The following is a 17,284-nucleotide window of genomic DNA, read 5'->3' as shown; positions in this document are numbered from 1 at the left end:
AAAGTTACATAGTGTACCTTTAATATTATTTTACAAGTATTACTTATAATAATTGAAATAATTCAAACTAATTTTCCTAACAAGAAAATATTTACATAGGCAAAAGCAGAACTGCTAAAACCTATAGAATGTACAGTCTATAGACCCTTCCCTCTCTCTCTATCACACACACAAACACACACACACACACATATTCCACGGCACAGGGGAAACCTGATCCCAAGATCAATAGTGGTTGGAGAAAAATCAATAAGATCCAATAAGAAAAAGAAAAAGAAACACCACAATAATGCTGCATTTGGAAAATTGGAGACTCGTTACAAATAGAGCTACGTTAAGGACAAATAGCGATAGAAACAAACCGACAATGAAATGCTAATGAATTCTATACACATCTATATTGCAAAGACTAGAAGAATATAGATAGATCATCACATGATTTATGCTCGACACCTCTGCATTATGCAGTACATTTAGCTTTATGAATATGAGCAAGGTCATGTATTAATTCATCCCTCCACATATTATTCCCATTTGCCATATCACTTTTCGCCGTCTAGACTGCTTTTCCTGTGTAATGCGGCCGAGGTCGCCCTGTGTGTGGACGGCGATGATGGTTTGTATTCCCTCAAGCGCCTCTCACATATGCCTGAAATTCACATCTGAGACTCGCTCTCCTATTACAGCTGAAGACAGGCAGGTCAGCGGTCAAAGACAGGAGGCTTGACATGAGAATAAGACGCAGACAGGCATTTACAGACTGCGTGAACACGAAACAACACTAGTTTGTCTCATGCAGCGCTCTGCAATCATACGCATGGGTGCACTGCGACAACAAAAACATACATATGCTAAAAACGACACGTTTAAATATGCACACGCAACACTGATCAATCACCGTTTGGCTGCCACCGTGGCTGTTGACAGAAACAGGCGGGGTTGGACGTGCATAATGTGGATGTTTGTTTATTTGTTTACACATTTTTTTAAAGGATTTTCAGAGTACATGTTACAGAAATTTCATGTTTAAAGGCGCAATATGTACGGTTTTTGGATTAAAATATCCAAAAACTGACTTGTGTACTTACATTATCCCAAAATGTGTCAAAGAATGTTTACATACAGAGAAATAAGTGATTTTAACCAGGACACGGACCGGATCCATGCGACGCCTATCAAAGACATCATACCCATGTTACCATCGATTTCCGGTTTTCAAAGACGCTTTAATATTTATTTGATTAGACAGGTGAGCAACAGTTTGGATACATTCATCGACAGAAAACTGTTCTCCAGCTCAACACAGTTAGTCTTATTGTTTAAATCTGGTGTTCTTGATTTACCGCACAGAGTACCATGTTTTACCGCCTAATATGATCTCGCTCACTGCAGTGTGAATGAGTGTCTCATAGTCGCTGCTGAGTACTTCACACTTGTAGTTCGGTTAGTTTGGTTCGTTTGGTCCGGACCAAAAAACAAAAACAAAACATAAAGTCCTGGTCCGCTTAACGTTCACACTGGCATCTTTAACAGCGAACCTAATGTTACCGAACCAAAGGCATAGGGAGACGGCCACAACCTGATTGGTTGACTTATATGACGTAGGAGCTCGCTTACCGAACATTCAGAACAATGCTGTGTGCCGGATTACACACGGTCATTTTATGCGTGTACACATGCCATTATTTTTACCAGCTGAGAACTTATGAAGAGCTCATGAAATGTTCAAAACATTCAAAAAAGCAGCAGGATTTCCTCCGTTGTGCAGAAAAGAGACGGCAGTTCTGTCGTCTGTACTGGATAATAATGGGCAACATTTGATGAGAAGAACCAGGTATGTTTTTTGTGCGTTTTTTCTAGCATTTTCGAAACACGCTCGTCTGACCAAATATTGATGAGGCTCTTCCTCGTTGCTCTATGTTTGCCCTCTAACGTTAACGTTACTCATTCTGGATACACCGATCTTTCCGCGTCGTCAAATCAGCTGACTATGCGTCGCATCTTGTGACATTACGTCCGGTTTTTGGTTCGTTTAATGTCTTTGGTCCGTGTTGCGTTCATATATCAGTCGGACCGCACCAGAGTTAGATTGGAAGTGGACCGAGACCCATCTTTTTAGCGCTCTCGGTCCGCTTGTTTGGTGCGCTCCAGGGTTCGGATGGCAGCGTTCACATATGTTCAAATGAACCGCACTAACCGAGCAATCGCACCAGGGTTCGTTTTAATCCAACCAAACATGACAAGTGTGAACGCGCCCTTAGTCTCAACACACGCAAATGTGTGTAATATGATAAAACAGCGCTGTGTTACCCCTCACACATATGAGCGGAAGAAGCGGAAGCATTCGTCTGCAGCAGAATAAAAGCTCTGCGAAATCTAGGCGTTATCAAGCTACGCCTTTGTTTTGAATAAGTGATCTCTAACAGCGAAAAATTACATATTGTGCCTATGAGTCACATTTTCATTCAGTAATTGCAAATTAAAAATGACAAACTTAGAAATGTATTTTAAAGAAATCAAATAAACAATTAAAAACCTCATGTTTAATAAATGTACTAGCAATTTAAGAGTGAAAATAATTTTAAAGTAAATCCTACACAATTTTTTTTTTCAGTGTAGGACAGTGCTTATTGTTAGAAACCATATATGAGCGGATCTCCAGAAAAGAGGCGGGGCTGACACCGGAGATCAGGCCAGAACCCGCCTCCTCACCTGTCAATCAACATTCACAGATCCGCCTCCTTAGAGGAACAAAACCCCAAAAATCACATCCATCAGAATTTATAATAGCAGAGTGAATGGCATCTATTTGGTTCAGTGTGCTCCGTCTGTTCCTGTGCGACAGCTTTTGTGTTAAAAAATAATTAGTCAATTATTTTTCAATATAAAATTTGAGACATTCAGGGGCGGTCTGAGACCCTGGACCATGAGTTGGTTGCCATTATAAGACATTTTATTTCAACAGGCCTTGTGGTAAACCCAAGGACAAAAATCCCCAAGCAAACGGACTATTCGGTCTCAGTGAAAAGAAAAGACTTCTTTCAGATATTCTATGAATGGCACATTTTTGGATGCAATAGGTTGCAGTAAAATGTTGTGCTCTGAGGTTGAAGATTCGAGTTCTCAGTCTGCATATGAACGTATGAGGATATTAATAAACTTACAGATCATTTAAACACTCATAAAGATGGCTGTGTGCATAGAAAAGAGAGAAACGAGTTGTTGAGGAAGCTAAACCAAGCCTCAAAGCTCAAATTGGACACTAAATATAGACGAGTAAATTAGATGAACAGGATGATGATTCATCTCGCTCTGCCACGTAGAACTGTGACATTATGGCAAATAAATAAAACAATCACTTTATAAATACCACCATCATGACAATGCTATTATGATAGTAAATACAAAGGAAATATCTAAACATATGCATTATTAGAAATGGCCTGGATTGGTATTGGCATGTTTATTGCATGTGTTTAATCGACATGTATTTATTTTCTTTTAATTGAAGCAATAAATGTCTTTTATAATCAATATTTATGTTTATAGTATATTGATGAAAGGCTAAGCAATTTGGAAGATGTTGTTTTATGTTGCATTATGATGAACATGAGTAAAGTCGTGCTGCTCTCTACTGGTCAGCTGCAGGAAACACACTTGAGTGATGCAGAAAACAACTTCCAACATTAGGCCTACTATAAATACTTAATAGTATGTACTCTTTCTGTGAATAAAAAGCATATCCGTTTTCGTGTGTAGCAGAAAAGCAGCCAAGCTTACATACTACTTCGTCATCTTTAACGGAGAGCTCTGTCGCTTAACGTTAGTTACGTGCATCTTGTCACCGTTTAAACTGCCCTGTCAATCATCTTATCAAAGTTTAAACTCCTCCACATTCAGTTTAGTTTAATTTCCTACCGTTTCGGAGAGAAATGTAGCAGCATGTTGATCTGCCAGTCGTGGGTCTTTCATGCGGAGATCCCCTCAATGTGTTGCAATTTGAATATGATAGGCTAATATGTTTAAATGGCCAAACGTATCATTGACAAAGTTTTCAATGCTGTTGCAGATTAAATATAATCTGAATAAAATGAATAATCATATAAATACATATATTTTCGTCAGGTTTGAAACTAATAGGCCTAATTATTCACTCAAAACCCTTTATCTAAACCTCTCTTCTTAACCGTTGGACTCGCACATCCGCCATGTTTGTAGTTTTCTTTTTTGTAGTTCGTAATTCATAATTTATTTACCCTCAATTTGTTCCAAACCTGTATGAATTTCTTTCTTCTTTTTATTTTGAATAATATGGGTAACCAAACAGTTGATGAAACCCATTGACTTCCATATATTAAAAAAATAAAAAATACTATGGTAGTCAATGGGGTCCATCAACTGTTTGGATACCCATATTCTTCAAAATATCTTATTTTGTGTTCAGCAGTAGAAATAATTCATAATTCAATAATTCATAATAATTCATAGAAAAAAAGTTACCTGGTTGCCTTAAAATTTTGAGTTCATTGAAATTAAAATTTGGAGTTAATACAATGAACATTTTTGGAGATTCGACAACCTTTATGAAAATATTATTAAAAGATTTTGTAAGCATATTGGGTAATTGTGTGTGTTTTATTTCTGATGACGCAGTGATTTATCACATTTTTTATATGGTTCAGATACCAAAATATTTTGAGTTTCTATTTATTGAACAAATTTCCTTCATTGTATCAACTCAAATTTTTAAGTTCAATAAACACAACATTTTAAGGCAACCAGGTTACTTACTTTTTTAAGTTAAACCAACAAAAATCAACAAAAATATTTTACAGTGTACATATATATATGACCAATCTCTAAATGCAGCCATAAATGATAATGAAACAAAACTAAAGTTATTAAATATCCAGAATCCGGTTAATGTATTTCAAGAAAGGTATATTTGTGTGTGTGTGTGTGTGTGTGTGTGTGTGTGTGTGTGTGTATATACATTGTAATAGACACTGGGTTTGAAGGGGTTAAACCTAAAATTGCCCTAAAAGTTTTCTAAAAGATGCACAAAGGAAATGAATAGTGGAATTAAAATTGCCAACACCCCAGACATGTTGCTCGCTGTGTGAATACGTTGCCATCTGATGGCCATGTGGGCAAATTGCTTTTTTCTCCTCTCCAATGGTTCTTTGGGGCATTGTGTTGGAAGCAGTCTTCATAATGAAGGCTGAATGTGAAATTAATTAATCTCTAGGGAATTCCTATGAGCATCTGTCTGCATAAAGAGGAATATCTCATATGAGCAGCAATAAAATGAGGGACACTTTATGGGTAACATTATGTATTTTGTTAGCCTGTTACCTAGTAGATTGGTCTGTTTTACTCAGATGCATTCAATGTCATTGCATTTGTCAATTGTCTTGTAATTTAAAAATGGTAAAGAATGCTATTACCTTCATGTACTATTGTGCACACTCTACTGTATGCTTATTTAGCATTTAATAATTTCCCTTTGACAGACTGAGCTGTTGCCAGACGCCCTCATGTGTTCGTCTTGACGCATTACAAGCACTAACAATTCACACCTTCACACACACACACACACACACACACACACACACACACACACACACACACACACACACACACACACACACACACACACACACACACACACACACACACACACACACACACGTCGTGTTTCCATGTTTTACAGGGATTTTCCATAGGCGTAATGGATTTCATATTGTACATACTGTAGATCCTATCCACCTACACTGCCCCTGCCCCTAAACCCATCACAGGAAACATTCTGCATTTTTACTTTCTCAAAAAAACTCTGTGTGATTTATAAGCTGTTTTCCTCATGGGGACCTAAAAATGTCCCCACAAGGACAAGGCTTTCGGATATTGCCATCTTTGTGGGGACATTTTGTCCCCATATAGGGATTACTAGCCCACACACACACATTTGTCTTTTGGCCACAAGAGGGCGACATCTCATGGTCAATTCCACACAAATGCTCTCTCTCTGTAACACTAATAAGGTCAAACTTTGGCATTTGTGAGACCTGTATTTTGAACAACAATGCCAGAAACAAAAGCCCAGCGTCTCACCTCTGTGTGCCGTACTTTAATAGCCCGCAAGCTTTCTAATCGACCAGCGATATCCAGACTCAATCTCTCACTGGGTTGAGGCTATCAGGTTAATACCTGCCCCGACTCAGTCTGTCTGTCCCCGAAATGTCACGCAGCCATCCATCGGCCGCTTTGATGCGCGGCTATCTGAGGCGAACTCCGACCCTGACATTTTCTTTCAAGTACAGTGTGGGTCTTTTAAATGCAAAGTGTGGTGGACGGTGTGTAGTCTCTCCATCTCTCCTGTGTATACTGACTTGAGTGGTGAATGCTTTAGCAGGCCGTGCCGATGAATTCAGACCTCTAAGTTGCTGTGAGCCCCCAGATGTAATTATAACAGCGAGTTTATCGAAGCACCCTTGAGATGTGGTTTCTCAAAAGTCCACCTGTCTGCCTCACTCGGGACATACAGTATGATATTACTGGGCTAAATCATTACTAAATCATGTTTGAATTAAACAGTATCTGTTTAATATTAACCCTAAACCCCAGTGCGCATTGAGAACTGGAGCTTTTATACCAAAGCGGTCTCCACAGATCTCATTCTTTATTCAAAGATGCATAAAAACTAATGCAATCCCAGAATACATTTAAACTGGTGAAATGTTAATTGCCCAGTTGACCTTATTCTATAGTGTGCATGTCAGTCTCATGCTGCTATCAAGTACATATTTATGCAAAAAGGACCCTGCAACTCAAACTAAATTTCATCCACTCTATGGGCCCTATTTTACCGCTCTGAGCTCACGCCGCAGGTGCATTTAGGGAATGTCCGAATACATTTTATTAGTTTAACGATGGAAAAAAACGGTCTATGGGCCCGGAGCATGGTCCAAAAGGGTCGTCCCTCGTCTCTTAATGAGCCATGGGTGTGTTTTGGGCCTAATGGTCTCATTTCCCATTCTCTTTAAAAGCTAGTTGTGCTCGCACCATGCACCAAACACTGCACTATTGACTTTAGAGCAGGTTTGTGTTGGTCAATGGTCAGTCGTTTTAAGTTCCTCAAAACAGCAGCACGCCAATAATGCTCCTGAACACACCTGGTTTTCAGACCAGCATGTCCATGGGTGAACAGATGGCTGTGAAAGCATTTGCTGTTTGAACAACGTGAAACATGAAAGTTACAAGTAGACCGTAAGGTGAAGCCGTTCTCCGTTTAATCCCGTTCCCATATATGAGGCACTAAATTATTTTCATTCTAATAAAAAGATCTATTGGCTTTGAGCGAGAAAATAAAAGTTCTCTACATGTAATCCTGCAATGTTTAAAGTCGGCAATAGTTCCTTCCTCGCGTAATTAAATTTTGATATGGTTGTGATGGTTGTTCATCAACTGGGCTATGTGCAAATGGTGAAAAACTGTTTAACGGTCTAACTCCACAATTCAGTATTACACAGTTCACCGTCTTTGCAATGTGTTTTAGTAATATATTTCTAACATTTTGTGTTTAGAATTTTTTTTAGAATTGCCTTTACAGGGTCTTTAACATAATTGTTTTATATATAAGTAAATCAATGTGCTCTAGAAGGACTGCACTTTTTGTTTTGTCTTTTTAAAGTGAAAATGAGACAATGTTGTGATTAGAAATGTAGAAAAAGTGTCTTAGACCAGGGAAATATAACACAAAGTATAGTCTCATGAATGTAAATATACTTTAATAAATAATTGCAACCACTAATAATAATAATACCAATATTTTATTAGGTTTATGATGTTAATTGTTCCGTCAATGCATCATCACAGCCTAAGACAACCGTATGTTGATGTTGATTTCATCACTCCTGCCCCCTTGTGGTCAAAAGGACGATGACAGCAAGGGTGTTTTGTAAAAGAAGAAAAAGCACAGATAATGTGAAGAAGAAAATATGCAACAATCAACTGACCAAATTAGTTCCCTTGAGATTAGTTTGGCCATGTTCCCCCCTCAAAAAAAAATCAGATTTACTTCTGCTACTATTTTGAACACTCGACCATTTAGAATATTTTCCATTGTGTGGACGATCCAAATGGACCAGTACAACAGGGCTAAAGGCACACCTTAAGGTAAATGTGTTTTACACTATACTCCCAGTGTATGATTGCACAAAAAAATAAAAAATAAATGTATTGAATGGAGCTACAGATTTTGTGCAAATAAATCATAAAATGTGTTTATTAAGTTTACAAATCGTGTACATGTCTGAGGTGGTGAGGGGGATCTTTAACCCCACACACACGGGGCAAAACACATACAAATACTTCAGCTAATAATATGTTTTTAATAATGTAAGTTAATACTTGTTCAAAACAATCCCTTTAGCTATTTTCTATTCATTTTGATTAATAAAAATAATATTTTTGTTCAATAAATATCCTATTATTAAAATATGTTACTATAAAAATATATTAAAACATTACAAATACAGAAATAATAATTAAAAAAAGTAAAGATTCTGAACGCATTGAAGGTGATCCCATGCTATTTTAATATAGATTTACATTATAAATATGGTAAATATTTATTATCATGTTAATTATTGTGCCTTTTACCCCAAATACCATACTTTTACATATTCTTCTGTAAATTAAAATGTTTTGCTTTAATAACCTTGAACAAAATTTGTCTCAAAATATCTTGTTTGCTACTAAGTCTACAACACTTTTTAAAACATCAAATATTAGATCAAATTATAACAGAATCAACTTTCCGTGATGACATCAAAAATCAGACACATTTCCAGAAAAGCGGATGTTTTGGAAAGTGCAGAGGCAAGTTTTTGTGCCATCTAGTGGTTAGAGGAAAATATAATCAAAGTCGCCTTTAGCCTTGTTGTACCCAACACATCAAAGAACCCAATATGATATTTACTGAAGTGTCATTTATTGAGGTCCTGTGCTGTATGTTTGGTGTGACAAATGAAAGAGACAAAAAATATTGTGCATCTGTTCCTTGCCCCCTCATCACGCCATCACGAGTTATTCACTCAAATCAATAGTCGCTGACCTTTAATAAAGACCGAGTGTCTCAAAAAGCGGGATCCCCACAGCCAGCCTGAATCCAAAAGCAACCTGTGCTCAAACCTGCCAGTCAGGGCTTAACACTGCAGACCTCCTACAGGGTGTGTGTCAATGCGTTTTAGATGTAGAAGTCAGAGATTTAGAAGTTTAGCTAGGCACACTGAAGCTAGTCGAGCTGTGTTCTCGCCGCTTCAAAACCCAACAAAGCCTCAAACGTGGTCTCATCATCAAAAGGCAATGCTAGTCTACCTCAGGGCCTGCTTCTGTGACAAATGAAAGGTCCTGTCGTTTAATTTTCCAGGTCGACTGAGTTTGATTAGCCTTTGAACTTCTCATTTTTACATAAGCAATTGTGTTTTGAGCCAGTAATAAGATGAAATTATGCTAAGTGGCTAAAAAGCTACAGAAACCAATTATACTGTTTACGACTCAGCCAAACATGTTTGCATGTTTCCATGAATAAGTTATCGTGCTTATTGAAGTTCATTTAATCGGTCAGATTCAGTTATCAAGTAGCTAAGTTCCTTAGTAAATATTTAATCATAGTTTGCTGTTTATAATACCTGACTACACACACAATCCATCAATGTCTGAAAGCCCATTTTGCAAGTCACTGAATCCCTTCAGAGTCAATCTGCCAGTCTAAATGCCTCAAAAACATGATATGATTAGCTGGTATCGAAAATGGGACCTTTCTTTTGAAATTTATTTAGAAGTTAAAGTGCGGACATATTAGCGAAATTAGTGAAATGTTACATGCAAATAAAGGTTAATGGTTTATTGGCTGCACTCTCAGAAAAAAAAAATGGTCCAAAGCTGTCACTTGAACTGAACCCTTTAAAATGGTTCAAATAAGTGCCATTTAGGTACTGATGTGGACACTTTTGGTACCAGTATGGGTAAAAAAAAAAAAAAAAAAACTCACCCCAGCGACAGCTTTTGTACCTTTTATTTCTGAGGGTGTACACATTCGCTTAGTCTTGAAATGTCCTATACTGTCCATCAGCGTCTCGAATACTGTCTGCATGAATGTCCAATGGGAGTCAAGCCTGTATTCTCTTACCGGTAACCTTACTGACAGTGACCAAAGTAATATTTAAAGGGGTCATGAAATGAAAACATAATATTTTCTGGATCTTTGACAGTTAGTATGTTCTTATACTATAAAAATATCCTGTTTTAAAACTTCCTTGCTATTCCAAAAACAGCTTTTATTGAAACCAAGGCCAGAGATCTAAAAAGGGTGGAATTATGACATCATAGTGCCGTGAAAGATCAAAGTCTACATCATCAGGTCTTTGGCTCCGCCCACTGGTGCAGTAGGGAATAGTCACATCAATGACATGAGAGAAAAGATCAATAACATCACCTTCCAAAGGATCCTAATGCTAGGGATGAGTAGCCTGGATGCCAGCCGAACTCAGCCCCGCACACATTTTTACGTCGGGCGGTTCGGTCTGGCCTCGATCCATAGAGGAATAATTATCTCCGAACAGAAACTGTTCAGACCAATGAAATCATCAGGGCGGGCTTTAGACGATGACGGACAGATGATCAACAGTAACGTAATCATCATGTCATCAAACACTCTAAAAAATAATTCAGTGGCTTAGTAAATATCACAGTAATAATTAACTTTATTAACTAAAACCATCAAGTAAATTATATTGAGAGATTTTATTAAGTTAAACATACCAAAATAATTGACTAAAAATCCAACAGTTAATTTTGTCTAAAATGTATAGTTATATTTAAGTTTTTTTCACTAAAATAATTTAGTATTCAAATAACCAATTATTTATTTTAAATATACTTAATACATTTGTGAAATTTATTTCAAAATATTTGAGAATGGAGAATTAAACCGATCTGTTTCAAGAACCACAAATATTACTCAATTAAAATCAAGATTATTAATATTTAACACACACTGAAGAAATTGAGTAAATTTACTGGATTAAATCAATGCGCCCCTCCCCCACCCTCTGACGTGACGACAGCTCGACGGTTGAGTGAGTGCGGATATTTGAATTCTCCTCAGTCACCAGAGCAGTTTTTCTTCTTCTCAGCATCGCAGAATTGGGGCATTTCCTCTGTGAAATTCAGGTTTGTATGTTTTGTTTTATCTATATAATCATTACTGTGCTAAAAGGCATTTTATTTAATTCAAAACAACATACAGGGACAGTGTGAGTCACCTTAAGTTAACGTGTGACGTTGGTCTTTGAAACGCCTGCTGTGTTGCTCAAAACACACAACTTTATTCGTAAAGATAATGAATATAATGAATTTGGATGATAAAATCTTATTAAAACTGGGCACTGTTTGTTTATTTTCAGGTTATGGAGTCAGGCGCCTCCTCGCAGCATCTTTCATCTACGAATGAAACGCAGGACAGCGGTCTCAAGTTCAAAGTCCACCCGCAGACCGCTAACATCTCAGGCTCGAGAAACAGCGCTGATACGGTGGAAATGGGATAACAGACCGGTTGATTTCACTTGAATTACTTTTAAATGTTTAATTTTTACTTCTAAAATGTTTGTTACATGATTTTAAATGTTGTAAAATAACTTATTCTTACACAGTAAAAAACGTTGGGTTATTTTTTTAACCCAACCGTTGGGTTACACATATTGGGTCAATATGTTGGGTTATTTTGCAAAACGTTGGGTTATTTTAACATCGTTGGGTTATTTTTAGTAATAACCCGGCCGTTGGGTTAAATACGGTTTCCCCAGTGACGGTTCAAATTTTAACGGCAAACCGTCCAGCTACTGCCAACAGAAGATGCTGCTGCAGCCTGATTATGAAATGAAAGGTAAGACATGTCATTTTTTTATGAATACAACTCTTATAACATTATGTATTGTGTACTGAAACGTTGAATATAGTCGAAAACTGAATTTTATTTAAAAAAATCCCGTTAATGCTCTCTGGAAAAATGAGATAGATTGGAAATAAACCATAGCTATCCCAGTTAGCTCGCTAGCAGTAATAAAGTAAAAACATTATTCTAGTGTACCTATTTAGAAACTTAATACGGCGATAAAGAAAGTAAGTAACGTATGCCTAGTCTGAAATCACTATCTAATGCTGCGCGGAGCATTATCTCGGCCCGTGCAGCGCGAGCTCAGACCCGGTCACACGACACCACAGCAGCGCTGTGAGATCCAGGGGGAAGCGTTTGAATTCGCCGAATATCCAACAGTATAACTTACTACTCTAAATATCTGTTGTGAGATGAATGAGTGCAGATATTCACAACATCATTGACGCAGAAAACTGAAATATTGTGCTAACAATTGTAACGTTAGTTCACGACAGTTAGAATGTTTTCCAACCCACAAATTACCTAGTTTTTACCGTAGTAAGTTAACACAAACTGCAACTATGATAATTTGGCAGAAATGTGGTAGGCCTATATTCATAATGAATGTTGTCATATGAATATATATTATGCATGTTACTATTAAACGTATTACAGGAGTAGCTAAATCATACAACTAAAGTACGTTTTCTTATGAAGCTATGACAGTTTTTGCCTATATTTTAAATATGCTGTACTAAATGTGTTATATACCTGTGTTGTAGACCAATGGATTCATTTGTGAAGCAAAGACTAGAACAGTTGAACCTCTGCCATTTAATTAAAGGTGAGTACGATATTGAAACAAGTTGTACACAATTATTTTTTAAAGACTAGTATACTTTTCTGGTTATTTTCCCCTGCTTCATTCTAATGCAGAGGAAGGATTGGATCTCAGTGGTTCTTGACTCTAGTCCTGGAGTATCACCAATAGTACACAAGTTTGATGTCTTCCTTACCTGACGTACATTTCCGGGTTTGGAGTCTCTACTAACAAGCTGGTAAGTTGAATAACATTAGATAGGCCAATGTGCAGTGCAGGGTCTATTACAGAACCAGGTTATTTGGGAAACAACCAGTTTATTATTATTTTTTTCAGCTGTCTTCTCTCATTTTCATACAGTATGTTTTAAATTTAATAAGTTGTTTTGGTTGTGTCTAAGTGCATATGAAATCAGGTCCACACATTTGGTAGGTGAAAACTGTTTTTTTCTCTTTTTCTGTGAACTTGTCTTTCAAAGATGATCATGGAGAAATTGCCTTTAAAACCCTTCCTGCCTTCCTGCCATCCTGCCATCATCGCCATACCTCACAAATGGACAAAATGGTGTGTCCAACATATGCTGAAATGAAGAGAAGCTTAATTACATTCACCCATCAGCCTGTAAGTAAAAGCAACACTATCAAATTAGCTTTGATAAAGTGCATCCATTTATTATTTCCTTTAGTGATTTTGCTTGTTAATAGATTATCCAATAGTTCACCCAAAAAATATCCCATAATGTACTCACCCTCAAGTCATCCTAGGTGTATATGACATTCTTCTTTCAGACGAACACAATCAGTTATTAATAAATGTCCTGACTAATCCAAGCATTATAATGGTCAAAATTTGAAGCCCAAAAAAGTGCATCCATCCATTATGAAAGTAATCCATACGGCTCCATGAGGTTAATAAGGGCCTTCTGAAGTGAATCGATGGGTTTTTGTAGAAAAAATATCCATATTTAAAACTTTATAGACTAAAATAACAAATTTTCGACAGACAGCCTTCCTTATTCAACTTACAAAGAAACTGTAACGCCTCTCGCAATTCAAAACGCTTACGCAACTTAATCGTCTCGGCATTTACGCTTTTTTACGCTACGTCCGACGTTATTCTCACAGCAGTTACGCTTTTTTCAGAAGTTGAATACTTAAGGCGGTCCACTGGAAGCTAGATATTTTACTTTATAACGTGGTAAATATGGATATTTTTCTTACACAATCCCATCAATTCACTTCAATGGGTTCTTATTAATCTCCGGAGCCGTGTGAAGCACTTTTATAATGGATGGATGCATTTTTGGGCTTCAAATTATGGGCTTCCATTATAAAGCTTGGAAGAGCCAGGATATTTATTAATATAACTCAGATTGTATTTGTCTGAAAGAAGAATGTCATACACACCTAGGTTGGCTTGAGGGGGAGTAAATCATGGAATCATTTTCATTTTTGGGTAAACTATCTCCTCGTGTTGTTGTAAGACTTTCGTTCTTCTTTAAAACACAAATGTTAAAGAAATCTGCAAGGTTTCTGTCCCTCCATTGACGACCTACGCAACTACCACTTTAAGACCCAGGACAGACAGCTTTAAAGTAATCCATGGGATTCAAGTGGTCTAACCTCAGTTTTATGAAGCGACACGAGTGCGTTTTGCAACAACAACACAACATTTGCACTCTTTTCAACACAACACGCATGCGTCAAGGGGCTCTCGTGAACATGTGTTGAGATTAATGTTTTGTAAATAAAGTGGTAAATTATGGTTAAGGGATAGAATATACGCGTCACTTCATAAAACTGAGGTTAAATTACTGGAGTCACATGGATTACATTAATGTCTTTACTGCCTTTCTAGGCCTTTCTGTGTTCCGAAGATGAACCAAAGTCTTACGGGTTTGAAACAGCATGAGGATTAGTATGTTGATTGGTGAAAAATGAACAGCAGATGTAATGACTAATTAGTGACAATTTGTTTAATTCAGTACAACACTGCTTCATTGTAACTTTTACGTAATTTAACACTGCTGATGTTGTCACAGTGCAAGCAAACTGAACTTTTTTTAATTCTTTTAAGGTTGGAACTAACATGGAGCATTAGCTGAACAGTGAGACAAGCCAGGATCCACATGACGATGCTTGGGGACAAAGAGACCTCACTGATTTTTTTCATTTTCATTGTGGAGGCAGTTGAACAGAAGACCTTATTTCAAGCACTGGCTGTATGTTTCAGATTTTTTATTTATTTATGACATGAACTATCCATAGACCTCTGCCCCATTTGGGAGATTTTGTAGCATGCAAACTTGAATATATATTTTGCTGCCTCATTAAAAACTTTGATTATCATAATTTATATTTGTTTTGCTACTTAAGGTATGTTCACAACACATCAAGGCATACAGTGTACAATGTAGATTTTTTAATAAAGTTGTTTATTTCTGGAAGAATTTAATATTATGAATTTGTGTATTCTGTCCATATTTGTATAGGTTTTTAATGTAATATTTGTTGTGTTCATTTTTAATTTTTGTTTTGTATGCAGACCTTTTATGTATGTTTACCTTATGTACATTTTTGTGTATTATGTGTGCTGTGTATTTTGAATTTAATATTTACACATTTATGTATATTTACAATAAATATTTACTCCCCAATATTTAGTTTGACATTTAAAATATATATATTAAAGCACATGTATTGTTTTATACAAATAAAAAAATCTGTATTTGAAAACAATGGGTATTTTATTTATTAAAATAATGGCTTGAATAAAAATAAAAATTTAACTCAACTGTTGGGTTACTTTTAACCCAACTGTTTTGTAACCCAATGCATTGGGTTAAAATAACCCAACGTTGGGAAGGTGCTATACCAACCCACAGTTGGGTTACGTGTTGGGTTATTTTTAACCCAACGTTTTTAAGTGAGTAATATGTCAAAACAGTATATGCTGTAACGTTATTGCTGTAACGTTACTCGTCGACAATAAAGGCCATGTCATGTAATAAGTGTGCCACACATAAGTGTGTTTGTGTGCACTGTGGAGTATTTTACAGGTTTAGAGGAAATTAAAGTTATACTATACAAGTTAGTAATACTCATAAATAAAAACAGTTCATATTAGTCATAAATATTGGTTTTTAAATGCTTTTTACCCAATTTTTTCTACTCAATTGAATTTGTTAATGTAACAAATGCAGTTACTCAGATCTACTTAATTTTTTTACTTACATTTACTCAGATCATATGGTATCTATAATTGATTTCACTGCTTTAAAATGTACTCATTTTTTTTAGTGTAAAAATGTTTCACCAAAAAAATTGAGTAAATCATAGTATAAGTTTTTAGAGTGAAGGCGCTTGGATTATATTTGTTCGAATCCTAAACGGAGAGCTTGTTTGTATCTGCATCACCTTCACTGTTTCTCTCAGAAATGATGATCATTTTGGGTAAGTACTCTGTGTATCATTAAATTCTTTTATTTTTTTTACAACACCGGCAAAGATCGTTTATTCCAGTGTGCGTGCAGACAGGGTTGGCAAGTTTTTACAACAAAATCTACCAACTACTAGCCCAAAACAATAGCTTCTCCGGGAAAAAATGCTGTTTGGGGGGTAAAATGGCAAGGTTATTTTGGCATGGTTGCCTGCTAAAATTCGCACTCATGGGTCTACACATCACATAATAGTCGCTTCAACCCGCGGACATAGAAAACAACCCGCGGAAAAAAATGCGTTATGCGTCGCTCCGCTGCTCTGATTGGTTGTAGGTCTATCCAATTGAGGTTTTTCCTGGTTCGATTGAAACACGCCCCATAATCACAGCCCAATGGAGCATCAGACTCATAATTTGACTAGAATTGAGTATGACCACGTCAGGCTAGGAATCAGCTTATTTTTCAACAATGTGAATGTCTCAGTTGAGCATTATTTATTTGTATTTGCTACATTTCACTTTGGATTCTTTGGGATATCAGTCACAATTTTGGTGCAAGCTTTGAAAATAGAATTTGCAAACAGTTAATTCTGATGCCTGATCTGTGATCAGTGATTTCTGATATGTAATTCTTCAAGTTCAGGCAGGTTGTCTTTGTTTCAAAATCGTTTAATACTATTTATGCATCAGTAAATCAAACCACTCCCTTTATAGTCGCTGAAGCTGTCAATCACATGGTCCAAGTTTATCTGGACACTTGCCTATAATCATGACACTGTCACACTGCACAATGAATCTCTTACTGTATTTGCAGCATGTCTGATTGTTATTTATGTTGACAGCATTCGTTAGTGTGCAGAAATCGAGTTGCAATGATGAGATCCTGCATTCATCCGCTCAACATGTCTGTGATCGGCTACAATGATCATCACTGCAACCTTTAATGTGATGGAAAAGATCTAAATATAATGCTTTAATCAACACTTCTCATGATTCATCAATCTCGACAGCTGTAATAGTAAAAATCTAGTAAAAGTTTTTAAGAGGCTTCCACATGTAATACTTATTTCATATGCAAAGATGTC

The 17,284-nt window shown here is 36.6% G+C and overlaps 1 protein-coding gene and 1 long non-coding RNA gene across 5 annotated transcripts in view; one reads left to right on the top strand and one right to left on the bottom strand.

Moving 5' to 3' along the window:
• Positions 1 to 17,284, bottom strand: part of robo3 (roundabout, axon guidance receptor, homolog 3 (Drosophila)) — a 206,444-nt gene that overhangs the window by 163,110 nt on the left and 26,050 nt on the right. Inside the window, exon 1 of one of the 3 annotated variants that reach the window (XM_067432576.1) lies at positions 3,919 to 3,933. The exons of the other annotated variants lie outside the window; for them this stretch is intronic. The gene's annotated coding sequence lies outside the window, so the exon portion shown is untranslated. Of the gene's footprint in view, positions 1 to 3,918; positions 3,934 to 17,284 lie in introns of those variants that run through there. 3 annotated transcript variants of the gene reach the window in all.
• On the top strand, positions 11,712 to 15,683 carry LOC137062326 (uncharacterized). Of its 2 annotated transcripts, XR_010901224.1 has the most exons (5): positions 11,712 to 11,950; positions 12,724 to 12,785; positions 12,878 to 12,999; positions 13,240 to 13,382; positions 14,838 to 15,683. It is a non-coding gene; the product is annotated as an uncharacterized lncRNA (long non-coding RNA). The 2 variants fall into 2 exon arrangements; XR_010901223.1 differs by lacking the exon at positions 11,712 to 11,950 and having other exon boundaries at positions 11,958 to 12,785.

This window comes from Pseudorasbora parva, chromosome 23, assembly GCF_024679245.1.
Source record: "Pseudorasbora parva isolate DD20220531a chromosome 23, ASM2467924v1, whole genome shotgun sequence".
Classification (NCBI taxonomy): Eukaryota; Metazoa; Chordata; class Actinopteri; order Cypriniformes; family Gobionidae; genus Pseudorasbora; species Pseudorasbora parva.
The sequence above is the reverse complement of the archived record's forward strand: the minus strand, read 5'-3'. Positions and strand labels throughout refer to the sequence as shown.